Source organism: Sus scrofa, chromosome 13, assembly GCF_054392235.1.
Source record: "Sus scrofa isolate SSC_HxYL_T2T_F1_AM1 chromosome 13, Sscrofa_HxYL_maternal_Yorkshire_Landrace_v2.0, whole genome shotgun sequence".
Taxonomy (NCBI): domain Eukaryota; kingdom Metazoa; phylum Chordata; class Mammalia; order Artiodactyla; family Suidae; genus Sus; species Sus scrofa.
In genome coordinates, this window is record NC_139395.1 from 159,984,787 (window position 1) to 159,998,913 (window position 14,127).

General features: G+C 36.3%; 1 protein-coding gene across 46 annotated transcripts in view; it reads left to right on the forward strand.

Annotated features, from left to right (window-relative positions):
* Nucleotides 1-14,127, forward strand: part of ZBTB20 (zinc finger and BTB domain containing 20) — a 792,790-nt gene that overhangs the window by 378,008 nt on the left and 400,655 nt on the right. For 13 of the 46 annotated variants that reach the window (XR_014824816.1, XM_084991206.1, XM_084991226.1 and 10 more), the window contains one exon: nt 12,432-12,554. The exons of 16 other annotated variants lie outside the window; for them this stretch is intronic. The gene's annotated coding sequence lies outside the window, so the exon portion shown is untranslated. Of the gene's footprint in view, nt 1-7,383; nt 7,596-12,431; nt 12,555-14,127 lie in introns of those variants that run through there. 17 more of the 46 variants (XM_084991209.1, XM_084991205.1, XM_084991225.1 and 14 more) reach the window with 4 other exon arrangements.

Here is a 14,127-nt window from a genome sequence, read left to right on the forward strand (position 1 = left end):
AGAAGAAGTCTATTCCATGCCTCTTGCCTGACTTCTGATTGGTTTGCTAGCAATCTTTGGTGTTCTTTGGCTAGCAGAAGTATCTCTCTAATCTCTGCCATTGTCTTCAAATGGTTTTCTCCCTATGTGCATGCCTGTATCCAAAATCCTCCTTTTTATAAGGACACCAACCATATTGGATTAGGGGTCCATTCTACTCCAGTATGACCTCATCTTAACTAATCATATCCTCAATGACCCTATTTCCAAATAGGGTCACATTTCTAAGGTGTTAGGAGTTAGAACTTCAACATACAAATTTTGAGAGGACATAGTTCAACCCATAACAATTATAAATATTTTTTTGTGTAGAGCTCTAACACATTGATTTCTGTGGGACTCAATTTTAGACATGTCTGTAAGCTGTACATAGTTCTCAGCCTTGGCTACTTCATCCCTCCCCTGCCTGCTCTGTTTCCTCTTCATTCTGAGACACAGAGTTGTTGTTTTCTAGTTACCATTGTGCTTTCTTCTGGAAGTATCCCATCTTTCCATCTAACATGAATAGAGGGCCCATATAACTGATGCTTCTGTGTATTAAGGAATAATATATTGGCTCCAAGTTAAAATCTCCTTGATGAATAAAGATAAGTTTGGGCAACTATGTGTGCTTTACAGAATCTTATTTTTTTAAGTTTCTTAAGGGCTCTGTTTTCTCTTTTTTGGGTTCTTAACCATGTGAAATCAAGATAGACTTATAAATGAATATAGAAGGCTGGGTAATAGAGGTATTAGTGTATTATTTTCTGATGACAGATATATAAAATAAAGGGATATATCTGATTAAAATATTATAAATTGAATTATCTTTTCTACTAGTTACCCAAGATTTTACCCATTAGCATAAGGAAATCAGAGTTCTCCTTAGAATCTTATAAGGTATGAAATCTGAGTAGAATAGGATTGTGCTTTTGTATAGTGTCTATCACATGGAGATCATTCAAAAAACATAATAGTAATGCAGAATTGTGTTAAAATCAAATTCTGGGATTGGGTAAGGAAAGGTACACATTCAGTTCTTAGCAGGTAGTTCTCCTGAGCAGGATGTGGGGCCTGTATCCCCAGGTGCTTACCTACCAGGAGTGGCCTATGTGGTTCTCAGGGCACCATGCTGATGAGCCACCCACTGTGGTTCCAATTTTGGCAGCCACAGCCAAATTGGCTCTTTGATCTTTGGAGTGGCTCCTGCCATAGTGGCTGTCCCTGTTTGTTTTGCCCCTCCCTTTTATTGTTCCTCCCACCTGGCACTATAAGACAAAAAAATAACGTGGAGGAGGCTGTGAGGGGACACTTCAAGAACATAGCTTTGCCAAATATGAAAAGCTGCTTAAGCAGTTTTGATTCTAAAAGCTCATGTATAACATTTCTGCCAACCCATTAGTGAATACATCTTATTTTATATACCGTTCAAAAGTCTGCTGAAAATCACTTTCCCTGTTTCAGCTTTGTCATTACTAGGGTCTTGGGTCCACCATAAAATGTAGCCAGTCACACAAATAAAAGGTAGTATTGCTTCCCATTTTAGAAACAGTTTTTCTTCATGAATATCTGAATATCCTTAATAACATTAACTTCATCTTATGCCTTGATATTTTAAAATCAATTTCTCTAATATATTTGAAAATCAGCTTTGGTGGCTTGATTATATTGGTCATATTTTTTAAGTATACGAATTTTTTTTTTTTTTTTTGCTTTTTAGGGCCAAACCCTCAATGAGTGGAAGTTCCCAGGGTAGGGGTCGATTCAGAGCTGTAGCTGCCAGCGTACACCACAGCCACAACTTGGGATCCAAGCCATGTCTGTAACCTACACCACAGCTCACGGTGGCAACGCCAGATCCTTAACCCACTGAGTGAGGCCAGGGATCCAACCCGCATCCTCATGGATACTAGTTGGGCTCATTATCACTGAGCCACAAGGGGAACTTCCAGGAGTGTATGAAATTTTTGTTGAAAAGTTAATAGCTTATGCAATAGTCTCTCTATTCTAATATATACTTTTAATCAAAAATTTAAACATGTCTATACCCGTTTTATAGCTGAAAAAGTGAAAAGCTGTGGTGCTAAATGTGTTATTTAAGATTATATAGGATGTTGGTGCCATTCTACCCATTTGATACAGGTAGTATCATTTGAATACTTTGAGATTTAGGACTTTAGCATATGCCCTATGAGAAGATGGAAATATAGTCTCCACGTTATCTTGATAATATTATTTAGGTATCATAGATAGGGAGACAAAACTGAGACATATAGAGATTTTAAATGACTTGTAGCAAATCAGATAGCACGGTCACAGGAAAATTAATAAGATCTTGGACTCCTTCACTCTGTGAACTAGCCATGACCAGTTTTCTGACAAGAAGTATTTTTCTCCTTCAGAGAATCCAAATTTCCACATTTATGAAGTTGGAGACTTTCACTGAGAAAGCAGTGCCTCAAGGGACAAGGATATTTTGAGAAATTTAAGATTTTTAATCTCAACCTAGTAATGCCAAATATATTTACTACCACTTAAATTATGAACATTTCTAAAATTCGTATTTAGACAGAATTCTGCATCTGAAACTGGAATTAAATCACCTTTCCCCATCTTCATATCTAATTATGACTTAGTAAAGCATGTAGATACTAAGTATTCATATATTTAGGTAAAAATGTATGTTTGGAAGCTGTAAAGTATATGGAATTTTATTTGAGAAAATGTTATAAAAATAGCATCAACTTTGAAATGTTTCTGTAATAATATCTGCTTGTCATCATTTTTAACCAGAAGATTAAACTTCCCTATGTAAGGCTAGAGAATCATGTAGTCAATAAAGAAGGAGGGTCCCAACCTGGCCAAAATTTTACTAAGTTATTATTACCAATCTAGGTATCCCAGGGAAAGAGTATATAAAGTAGTCTTCCATACTTTTACTTTTTACCTATTAGGATTTACTACTGAGAAATAAGCGGATCCTAGAAAACTCCGGCTGCCTAGAAGATCCCACTCAGGGTAGTATGTGTCAGTATGGGTCAGACAGTCCCTATGCCCATCAGTTGATCTCCTGATTTCTGCATCTGTTGATCACAGCCAGAGGCCGTAGAATAAGAACCAGTAATGCTGGAGTTCCCATCGTGGCACAGTGGTTAACGAATCCGACAAGTAACCATGAGGTTGCAGGTTCAATCCCTGGCCTTGCTATGTGAGCTGTGGCGTAGGCTGCAGACGCGGCTCGGATCCCGCGTTGTTGTGGCTCTGCCGTAGGCCAGCGGCAACAGCTCTGCTTAGACCCCTAGCCTGGGAACCTCCACATGCTGCGGGTGCGGCCCTAGAAAAGGCAAAAAGACAAGAAAAATTAAAAAAAAAAAAAAAAAAAAAAAAAGAACCAGTAATGGAATGACCAGGCAGTCCCAATCCCAAAGGAATCATCAAAGAAGAATGACATACACATTCAGGTAAATGAGAAGAGCCTTCGAGAATAACCTCCAGTGACCCTTCCATGAAAAAATACCCCATTTCACCTACAACCAGCTTTATCACCATCCGTAAACGTGTGTTCCACTAATATTTGCTCTGTACTTTAGGTCAAGAACTGGAGATGGTTGGACTAAATCAAGGTCAAGTGAGAAGAAAGTATGTGGAGAGGGCCTGGAGTTGGAGAATGCTGGTAGCTGGTGGTAGTAAAGTTAGCAGGATTGGGTTATTTGAGGAGAACCTATGACTGTACTGAATGCTGGCTTTACCAGTGAGTCCCAAATAAGCTTTTCTATCTCCACTAAATAAAATGTAATGTAGGAATCACTTAGAAAATTAAGATTTTTTTTTCTATTGTTAACTAGTAAATTCTTGTGTAATCTCTCTCTATTTTGTGGGTCAGCTCTGTTTTCTTAAACACAACTATTTCAGCTATATTATTAACATTCTCAAAGGAAATTCTACCAGACTACCAAGTCCAATTTGCTCTAGCTGGGACTTATTTACACTTGTCGTCTAAGGCAGATTCAGATAATATATGTCTTTTGGTTCAGAAACAGTAAATTTTAGTTGTAAGTGATAAGCTTTAACTCTGAAAGTTTCAAATGCCATTCTGTGCTAATTTCTATGCTATGTACATTATCTCCTTTAATTTTCACACACACACAAAACTGTTGTGAAAGATAGCAGAATTGAGCCTCAAAGAATCTAATTAATTTGACGGAGGGCATACACCTGATAGGTGGCCAAGCTAATATTCAAACTTCAGCCTTCAGCCATTCTGACTCAAAGTCTTCCTCTCATCATTTTTTTTTTTGGCTGGACCTGCAGCCTCCGGAAGTTCCCTGGTAAGGGACTGAACCCTCACCACAGCAGTGACCCAAGTCACTGCAGTGATAATGCCACATCCTTAGCCTGCTGTGCCACCAGAGAACTCCTCCTCTCAATTTTTAAATCACTATCTCATTCTGCTTCTAAAGGTGTAGAAGATTCTGAATTACCTTCTAAGAGTTTATGCAGTTTTAATAAGGGAGAAGGAGGCTGCCATAACATATGGTTCAGTGGTGCTAGTTTTTATCATCTAAAACATGCCCAACTCAACCTAGTTGCCTCTTTGCCTCCCAGTACAGCTTATTAGCCTGCTGACACTATAAATGCTATTTTCCAGTGTTATTTTGTGAGATATGCCTCTCATTAGATATAGGAGTTAGCTTAATTCTCAACCACAAAGTTACCTTAATTTTGCTAGATTAAAAGTAACATAGAGGAGTTCCTGTCATGGCTCAGCAGAAAGAAATCTGACTAGTATCCATGAGGAGGCAGGTTCAATCCTTGCCCTCACTCAGTAGATTAAGGATCTGGTGTTGCTGTGAGCTGTGGTATAGGCCAGTAGCTATAGCTCTGATATGACCCCTAGCCTGGGAACTTCCATATGCCCTGGGTGTGGCCTTAAAAATAAATAAATAAACAATAACATAAACATTATGTGTGACTAGGGAACTATAAAGTAACAGGAGTGATTTTCTATGGGTGCTAGTGGCACTGGTCTCATTATTTAGAATGAATCCATATGGCAAATATCTAGATTCACCGCTCATGAGTTTCATAATCTATTAAATGGAGATGTTAATAGTAGATACTTCATAATATTGTGGGGATTAAATGAGATAATATATGTAATGTTCTCAGATCAGTTACTAGCATATAGTAAGCACTCAATAAATGGTAAACTTACTAAATATAAACATTACAAAAATAAAAAATCAAACAGTACCTGGGAAGCACTTGGTACATATCAGGACCTCAATGTATATGTGTTGAATAAATTAATAATTGTATCAGTTCTGGCTAGTTGTTAATGATTTATGGTAAATGTAGTAGTCTGGTAACTGCCTCATTATTGAGTTTAACATAAAAAACATTTAATGTCATTAAGAACTCTATGCAGTTTTTAGGAACATTTACTCATTCTGAAAAAGACTTTTTTTTTTTTTTGGAATTGAGGTATTACTTCTTTTCCTCAACATTTTCACCCTTAGTAATGAAAAGCCTGTACTCTGGCTAGAATAATACATGTAACCACTAAATTGATATAGATTTTCCACTTCCTTTAATGGTCATACAGATATGATTTATCTTATGGTTCAATGAAAATAGAAGCTATACAAGTATGTACATAGTGAAAGAAGATAAATGGGCTGGGAAAAAAAAGTCTGTGTGTGTGTCATGCTTCCTATTTGCCCAAGACAACTGAAACATACTGAAAGTAAGAATAACATATATTGTCACTGTTGTACCACTTCTGGAGATACTGCTTACTTTTCTGATAATGTCAAGATATTGTAGTTTGAGGATCCTTTTTTCTTAAGAAATTCCCTTTAAAATCCTGAAATGTTTATCATTATGTATCTGAATTATCCTGCTTTGAATACCATAGTTTTTAACTAGCAATCTAATTCTAATAAAAACTTTAGAAAGGTCACAAAGGTTTTTCTCTCTCTAGAATTTTATCCTACTGGTGATATTCCCACTTTACCTTTAGAAACAGTCCACACATAACTTCTAGAAGCCCTGCCTCATACTTTTATGAGTATTTATGACATTGCTCTCACTGTATTGTATTATAGTTTTCTGCTTGGATTTTTCTTTTTTCGAGGCTGGTGGCTAAATTGTGCGCTTCTTAAAGACAAGGACTGTGCTTTATTTATCTCTTCATACCCAGTATTATTCAGTTAAGATGGAATAGGTGCTCAATAAATATATATCCAATAAATTAATGAACTTGCAGTCTCACACACACACACACACACACGCACATCAGGGCATGAATAAAATATCCCATATCTTTGCATGTTCCTCAAATGATTTACATTGCTTAATGAACAGATTGCTATGTTTCTAAGTGTTCTAGTCACTTTGAGGGAAGTTTTCTAATCTTTGAAATAAAACATCTTTTTTACTTGTTCTTATTCTTTGCTTTTACTTGCAGCATCGCTTTGGCACATGGACTCAAGTACTGATTACTTGACTGAACCATACAGACAGTGTTATGAATCCTTAGTTTTATTCACATGCTGCCTGTTTGGTGGCTTTGTTCAAGCACATTATCTGTTTGTTATATAATAAATAACATGGATTCTGTCAGTTATCTGGAAAAGTCTTACTTTAAAAAAAATGTTCTCAGCATTTAATACAGTGCTTGGCGTATAGTTGGGATTTAATAAATGTTTGTGGAATGCATGAACCAATCAGCCATTATTGTTAACTGTTTTGAGGATGAGGTATGAGATTTTTAAGAAAAGATTAAATGAAATGCCCAGTATCAGACAGCAGGTTAAAAGTAAATCTGATACTCACAATTCTTACCTTTGTGTTTCTGGACTGCTACACAGGCTCACTGAGAAGTGCCGTACATGTCTGATTTCTCAACTTCACCCTGCAGTAAACTTTTGCAATCTGGAGGCTAGAGACCTCTTTTGTAAATGTTGTCTGCCCGATGACTGTGTTGGCACCAAGGAGGCCTTAGCAGATAAAGTGGAGGAACATATGGCTCCCATCTGAATACAAATTGGTGGACATAACGTGGTAATTCCGCTGAGATGTCCTCTATATTGTAAACTGAAAGAGTATGATTAGAGGTGTTTATAAACGGCGTCTGAATTTCCCCCACACCCCTCCCCACCTCTTTTCCACTGTAGTTTTATCGGCCTGAATCATAGCCATCTAGAGTCCCAGTCTCACTGTGTTATTTGTTAAAATGGCCAGCGTGAGGAATTATTAATTAAAGCTAACAAATCACCCTGACGAGCTGTGCCCTGGCATGGCTGAAGGTTGATTGGCGAAAGTGTTCTCCTTTGGAGAAAAGACTTTTTGTGCTCGTGACGCAGTCAGGGACGGATTATTGAATATGCAAGTTAGAAGAAAAATCACAGGACAAGCAAATTGAGTATTTACTGGCAAATAATTGCTCTCTTAAGCTGTGGCTCTCTTCCTAAATTCTTAACATTCCCGAGGGTTAGAAAGAAACACAGAAAAATGCATCGGTACAGAGTACATTTCAAAAAAATTACATAGACTGATGTTTCAGACTTGTGCAGGTAAGTGTGATTGTGTGTGCATGGAAAGTGAAAGAACAAGGGGAAGCAAGGGAAAGATGGGGGAAATTTTTAATCTGGTGGGGTCTTTTTTTTTTTAATCAATTTGTTGTTTATTGGAATACTGCTCGGCGCATTTCTGCGTTGACTGAGAATTTGGTTTCAGTACTGCATTTATTGTGAAAGTTAGAGAAATGAGAAGGAGGGAGGTTTTCACAGAGTTACTTTGTATCTTTATCAGCAAAAGAGCATGTTAATGTTTTGCCCCAATAATCTTATAAACTTTACTCAGGTATTTGTGGCTATTTGTATAAGACTATCACTTGATTTAAAGCTCTTTAGTTATGCTCAGTATTGTTAATTTTGACCTGTCTTAACAGTGTCCCAAACACATTTGGGTACAACTCTTGCATTTATTTTTTAAAGTAAACTCTGTTTTACATTAGCGTCGAGCTAGTTCTTGTTCAGAATTTCTAAAGGGGCGTTATGGTTCTGGAATAGTTACTTAAACTTTGGGCTTCTGTAATAAGCAAAATGTCCTTATTGTCAATTGTGCGGTCTTTTTATCTGAAGTGTTGATCAGACTACTGAGTTTTGTGGACATTGTAAGATAAGTGAGACTACGTTAGAGACTTTTTTCAAAACTGAATTTAAATACATAAAAATATGTGTGGAAATGAAGGCTCATTCTATATACAAAATGTTGACATTAAGAAACAGAGGTGGTCTCCTAAGTACAGCTAGGTTATGTGAAGAACATTATCAAATCACATATATTCACTGAGGATGAATGTCATATTCTGTGAAAACCTGGAAAATGTGCTTTCATCGACAACAAAATGTTTTTAAAATGTGAGTAATTGGCTGGTGAAATAGTATTTTAGGATTGTAATAACTAGGAATAACATGGATTTAAAACAAAGGCACAGACATAATTTAAACTAAATTAACTAATTAATAATTGCAAAGTGCTCTAACAATAAAACATCTACATGATAGTAATAATAATAGGAATAATAATAAAAATGGAAAGCCTGGCAATCACTGAAAAATTAAATCAGATGACTCTCATAGGTTTTAGATAATCAGAATTTCAAGATATAAATATATAAAACATATTTTCCCTCCTAATCTTTTCCTTGAACCATGTAATATTATGCTGGTTACAATTTTTCCTTACTATATCCTATTTTATTAAAAAATGGTTTCTCTTAATATGTAGAAGAGAGTTCAGAAAGTTTAGAAAATGTATTTTTAAAGGTTTAATTCCCACTGGATAACATTCTGTCCTCAAATTTCAAGAGGCAGCCTCCTTAAAGTTTCTTGTGACCATTTGAGGGCACAATTTGATCCATTATTTTCAAATAGCAAAGAGGGCATTTAAAGCATATGTTCAGAGCCTAAACCATCTGCCTGCTTTATTATATACCACAGAATTATGAGGACTTGGAAAGGCTCAAAAATTGAGCCAGAGTTCTATGCAAGATTAAAAAAATACAGCACTTTTATTTCTAATAGTGTTTTGGAAGCTTTTGTTTTTGCTAAGTATTTCATTAGTCTTCTGTAGGAGAATTGTTTTCAGTGTACCCTTTCAATGTATGGGGAGTAAATGGCAAAAATGTAGTTAAGTAACAAGAAGCTATGGCAAGTTAATGGTAATATTTTCTCTCTGATTTAACTCACTGCATTTAAATGCCTTTTGGAGTTCTGGATTGACTTGTCAATAGAAACTCACAGTGAATTGGAGAAACATTGTAAAATGGTGACTGCTGAAACAAAAATGAAATCCAGCTGCTAGCTTCTGGACTATCTACAAATGAGTTGCAACAGACATGTGGAGGTCAGAGTAAAGAGCACTTCTATAATCTAGCTGTGATGTAATGGAAGTATGAATCAGCTATTGGTTGCCCATGATGCAGGGGGGCGGTGCAAAAAAAAAAAAAAAAAACAAAAAACGAGCATAACTAGGCGTTATTCCAGCATGGTACTATATTTCTTTGGTATCTGAAAAGATATGAGATCCAGAAATTAATACAAGAACAAAAATCGTATTTGGGTCCCAAACATAATAATAGTTCAGCTCAAAGTGGTTAGATCAGGACAAATTAAGATGAGTATCATTGTTAAGATGTCTAGTGCCCAATTAGAGTCCTTCTAACTTACCTGAGTTATTGCTAGAGTCAGTCTGAGACTAGCTGCATCATTATCGGAGGAAATGCAGAAAATAGACCAAATCCAGCTTGAATATAAGTTTTCACTGTTGAGATGACTTATCACTTTTTATTGCTTAATGAAAATTATTTGATTAATGGAAAATAATAATGGAGACAAAGAACTGAAGTGTTTGGTTGAAGATTCTAAGATGTGTGCATTTATATGTATGTAAAATACATATAAGTAAATAATATATCTACATATGTATTATTACGTGTAAACATATATAATTTTTGAAAGAAAAATGTCTTTAGAATTAAACACTAAGTTAAGCTGATTAAGCCTAAGAGTTTGGTTGTTTTTTGTTTTTTGTCTTTTTAATACAGTAAGTCTAAAGATTGAAAACACAGATTTTAACACTGATATAGTTGGCTTTCAGAACTGAAGGATGTCAGAATTAATGATCTGGTGCCAAAAATACCTATGTTCAATTTCATATGGATATTCTCATAGTGGTATTTTAATTTTATGCCTCTTTAAATTGCATTTCTGCAAATAATCATAGGAATCGTTTTTTTCTCAAAGACTACAGAATATTTCCATTATTTCAGGAGGTTAACTTTTATTTTATATTTTAGGTGAGTTTGATATATATATAACACACACACACACACACACACACACACACACACTGTTTTGTTTTCATTTATTTCTGCCACCTAGTTCTGAAAAAATTAAAATGACTGACAGAGAAAAAGAAACAAATAACACAGTGAAATACATGAATAAAAGTAGATAAGAAAGGTAAACAAAAAAAACAAGGGCAAGTATATAAAATGGAGTCAAGAGTGAAGTTGGTACACAATCTACATTTTGTGAAGTGCTATATATATATGCCTTTAAACTTTCATGCAGCCAAGCCAAAGAGCAAACTACGACAAGTTATACAATTTACAACATTCATAAGAATAATAAAAAATCTCCATCATTCACTGCTAAAGTTGTTAAAGAATGACAAGACTCTGAATTTTTAGAGAACTTAGTGCTGCGACAACTCTCCCTGAAAATATTTACAGGCTGCAGAGACCTAGAGGTCAGGGCAGAATCAGCAGCTCTCCTTCTGTAGGACGTGTGTGGAGGAATAGACTATAGTAATCTCCTTTCAATCCCAGGGGAGAAGTTTCTTGAGGGAAGATGGGGGAAGCTACCTTTAGTGCAATTATGTTGGCGAGACCAAGATCTTATGGAAAATAGGACTTGAGGGAATTTTGAAAACTATTTCATATAAATATACATCTATAGTTTAACAGTAAATCAAAGATTTAGAAGGCATCCATTTTTTCTAACAGCCATTAAAACACATTTTATCAAATAAACCTCTTGAATCAACATTGTAAATGAAACACTGCTGCTCTGCTGCCATTCTTCTCCTTTTACTTTAAGCACACTATCAATCTTTGCGAAGTTTTAAAAAGAACGTCTCTGGCTTGAATTTAGTGTTTCTTGCCCTTGCGTCCTCCTTGGTTCATTTTAAGATGTCTTAGCAAACTGCCTGGTATTTTCACAGGTAATTTTAATGGTTAAGTCACATTGAATAAGCCAGTCTTCTCCATATTGAAAAGGTGAAGCATAAAGATTTCTTTTCACATTACCTTTGTAGCCCAATCCATAGTAAGTAGTCCAAGGACCATCTGTATCAGAATTTCTTTGGGTGCTCATCAAAATGAAGATGCCTGGATTCCATTCCAGAATTTACATGAGAAGCTCTGAGGATAGATTCTGGGGATCTGCAATTTAGGAAGCTACCCAGATTAGTTATGCATGCTGAAGTTTGAAAACCGCTCTTTTAAGCTCACGTCTTTAAAATCTCTAGAATATGGAGTTCCCATCATGTCTCAGCAGTTAGCGAACCCTGCTAGCATCCATGAAGATGCAGGTTTGATCCCTGTCCTCACTCAGTGGGTTAAGGATCCAGCGCTGCCATGAGCTGTGGTGTAGGTTGCAAATGCAGCTTGGAACCCACATTGCTGTGGCCTGGCATAGGCCAGCAGCTGCAGCTCCAATTGGACCCCTAGCCTGGGAACCTCCATATACCACAGGTGCAGCCCTAAAAAGACAGAAAGACCAAAAAATAAAAAATAAAATAATATCTCTAGAATATGAACATAAAATGGTAGGATTTCCACACCACAGTTGGTGAAAGTGAAGGCTTATTATATTAACAGTGACCCAAACACTAATTGATGTTCAATAATCGTGATGATTGCCTGCTCACAAAACTAGAAAGATCAAGCTTAGAAAAACATCCTGCATTTGTTTGAACCCGTTGCAGGAAAAAGCTCTTAATCTTTTTAGCTATCATTTAGTGAAAACTACTACATGCTAAGTCATATACTGGGTCTGGGTACCAGAGATACAGAGATGAAAAAGAACAAGTCTGTCCACTGTCTGAAAAAAACTCATATTATAGGATAATTTATTATTACTAGGCTATTGTCTTCTCTGTACTAGAATAGGTATGGATTGCTACATAGTCTTCTTTTGAATGAAACTGAAGATTTCCATTGTATTATATCAGTATGCCTATATTCCTGTTGATAGAAATTCCATATAATAGGACTCTGCTACAGTTGGAAAGCTGGAAAATGTAAGAAACCATTGCCAATTTCTCTTTATTCCCCTCAGCAGGAGAATGTATCCCCCAATATTGGAATAGGACGTATCACAGGGGAACTTCTAATTCCATTGCTCTCATCATCAACCAGTGATTTGTTACCAGTATCCTTTTCGAGAAGAGGAGAGGAATGTGTAAGTGAATGCACCTGACGTTATCAAGACTTGCATGTCCTTTTCCACTGCCCCTCTGGAACCCCAGCTGATCTATAGGAAATGCTGGAGCCTGTGGCAGTGGCCTCCCTAATTAGAGGAAAAATATGGAGGGACTCGAGCTGCATGCTGCCGAGTACCCTGCTCCCAGGTTTCAACAGTGCCAGAAATTGGGTCTTAACAGACTAGAAAAGACATTTTGTACATAAAGGAATTTGGTAGCTGGTCTGAGGAACAGGATGAGAGCTTACAATTTCATTGATGATTCATGTTTTCCTGGAAAAGTACTGGAGACACCCGCCCCCTTTATTATTTCCAGAACAATATGAGAAGTATTGTGAGAACTTCTATATCTTTTTTCCTTTCCTTCCTTTCTCTTCAACATACATTTACTATGTCTTTAATGCTGTGCTTCTGGAAATTGGGGAATAGAGTGATGGGTGAAGTTTTCACTTTCATGAAATTTATATTAGTGTATATAACAAGGCATTGGGGAAGAAAGGGAATAAAATTACTAAATACAAAACATAAAGTAATATAAATATAAAAATAATTTACTTCATTTATGAGGCATTGACCACTGCATTCTCCATGACTTCAGAATATATTCATGTTATTTCATAATCTGTATGAAACTGTGTGTGCATGTGTGTGTGTATAAATATATATACATTTCTTATATGTTTCTTGATGCATTTATCAGTTTCTTTGGGGTATAGACCAGTCAATTGAGGACTCTCCTTATTGTGGGAAGCCCTTTTTCATGGGGACCTGCAAATATAACATAAGGGGAAACCAAACCATCTGCAAGGACCAAACCATGCAAAGCAGATCAATACAAGATTCTCCTTTTTCATCGGGTGAGTGTGTGAGTATGTTTGTGTGTTCTGCGTTTTGTTTTTTGATTTTTATTGAACTGGATTCTAGATACTCAGGATACCCAGGCGGTCATATTTTAACTGAGACTAACAAACTAGGAGTAGCAAAGAGCAAAAAGAATTTTTTTTTAAGAAAAGTTCTCATTTTTTACCTGATCACCTAAGTAATGTGTGCCCATGGTGAAAATATTTTAGACAATGGGACAATCTATTTTTTAAGCCAAAAGGAAGGGGTGGAAGTCACCAGTTAACTTAGCACTTGAGAAACCATTGTTAACATTCATAATATACTTTTTCGAAGCATGTATTATGTTTTAGGGTTATGCCCGTAAGCCACTGCCTTCTCGGAAGGGAACATTTTAATTAGCAGGCAATATGAATAGAAGCAACTCAAACCTTAACTTCTGTCAGCAGTCCTCAGATTTGGACTTCCAGGACCAGCTGGGCCCCAATTGTAGCTGATGTAGATAGAAAGCACATATGAGTGTTCTCCTGAACAAACATCACAGCACCTGCTATCACCTAGTGAAGGCATGAAAGTCAGATTCATTGGTTCTTCTTCTTCTCTATCTGTGTGATCTTGGGCCAATTATTGGCCTTTCTGTGTCTCAGTGTCCTTTGTTAAATTGGATTGTGAACAGTATATACTTCATGAAGTATTTTGAGAAATGAATAAG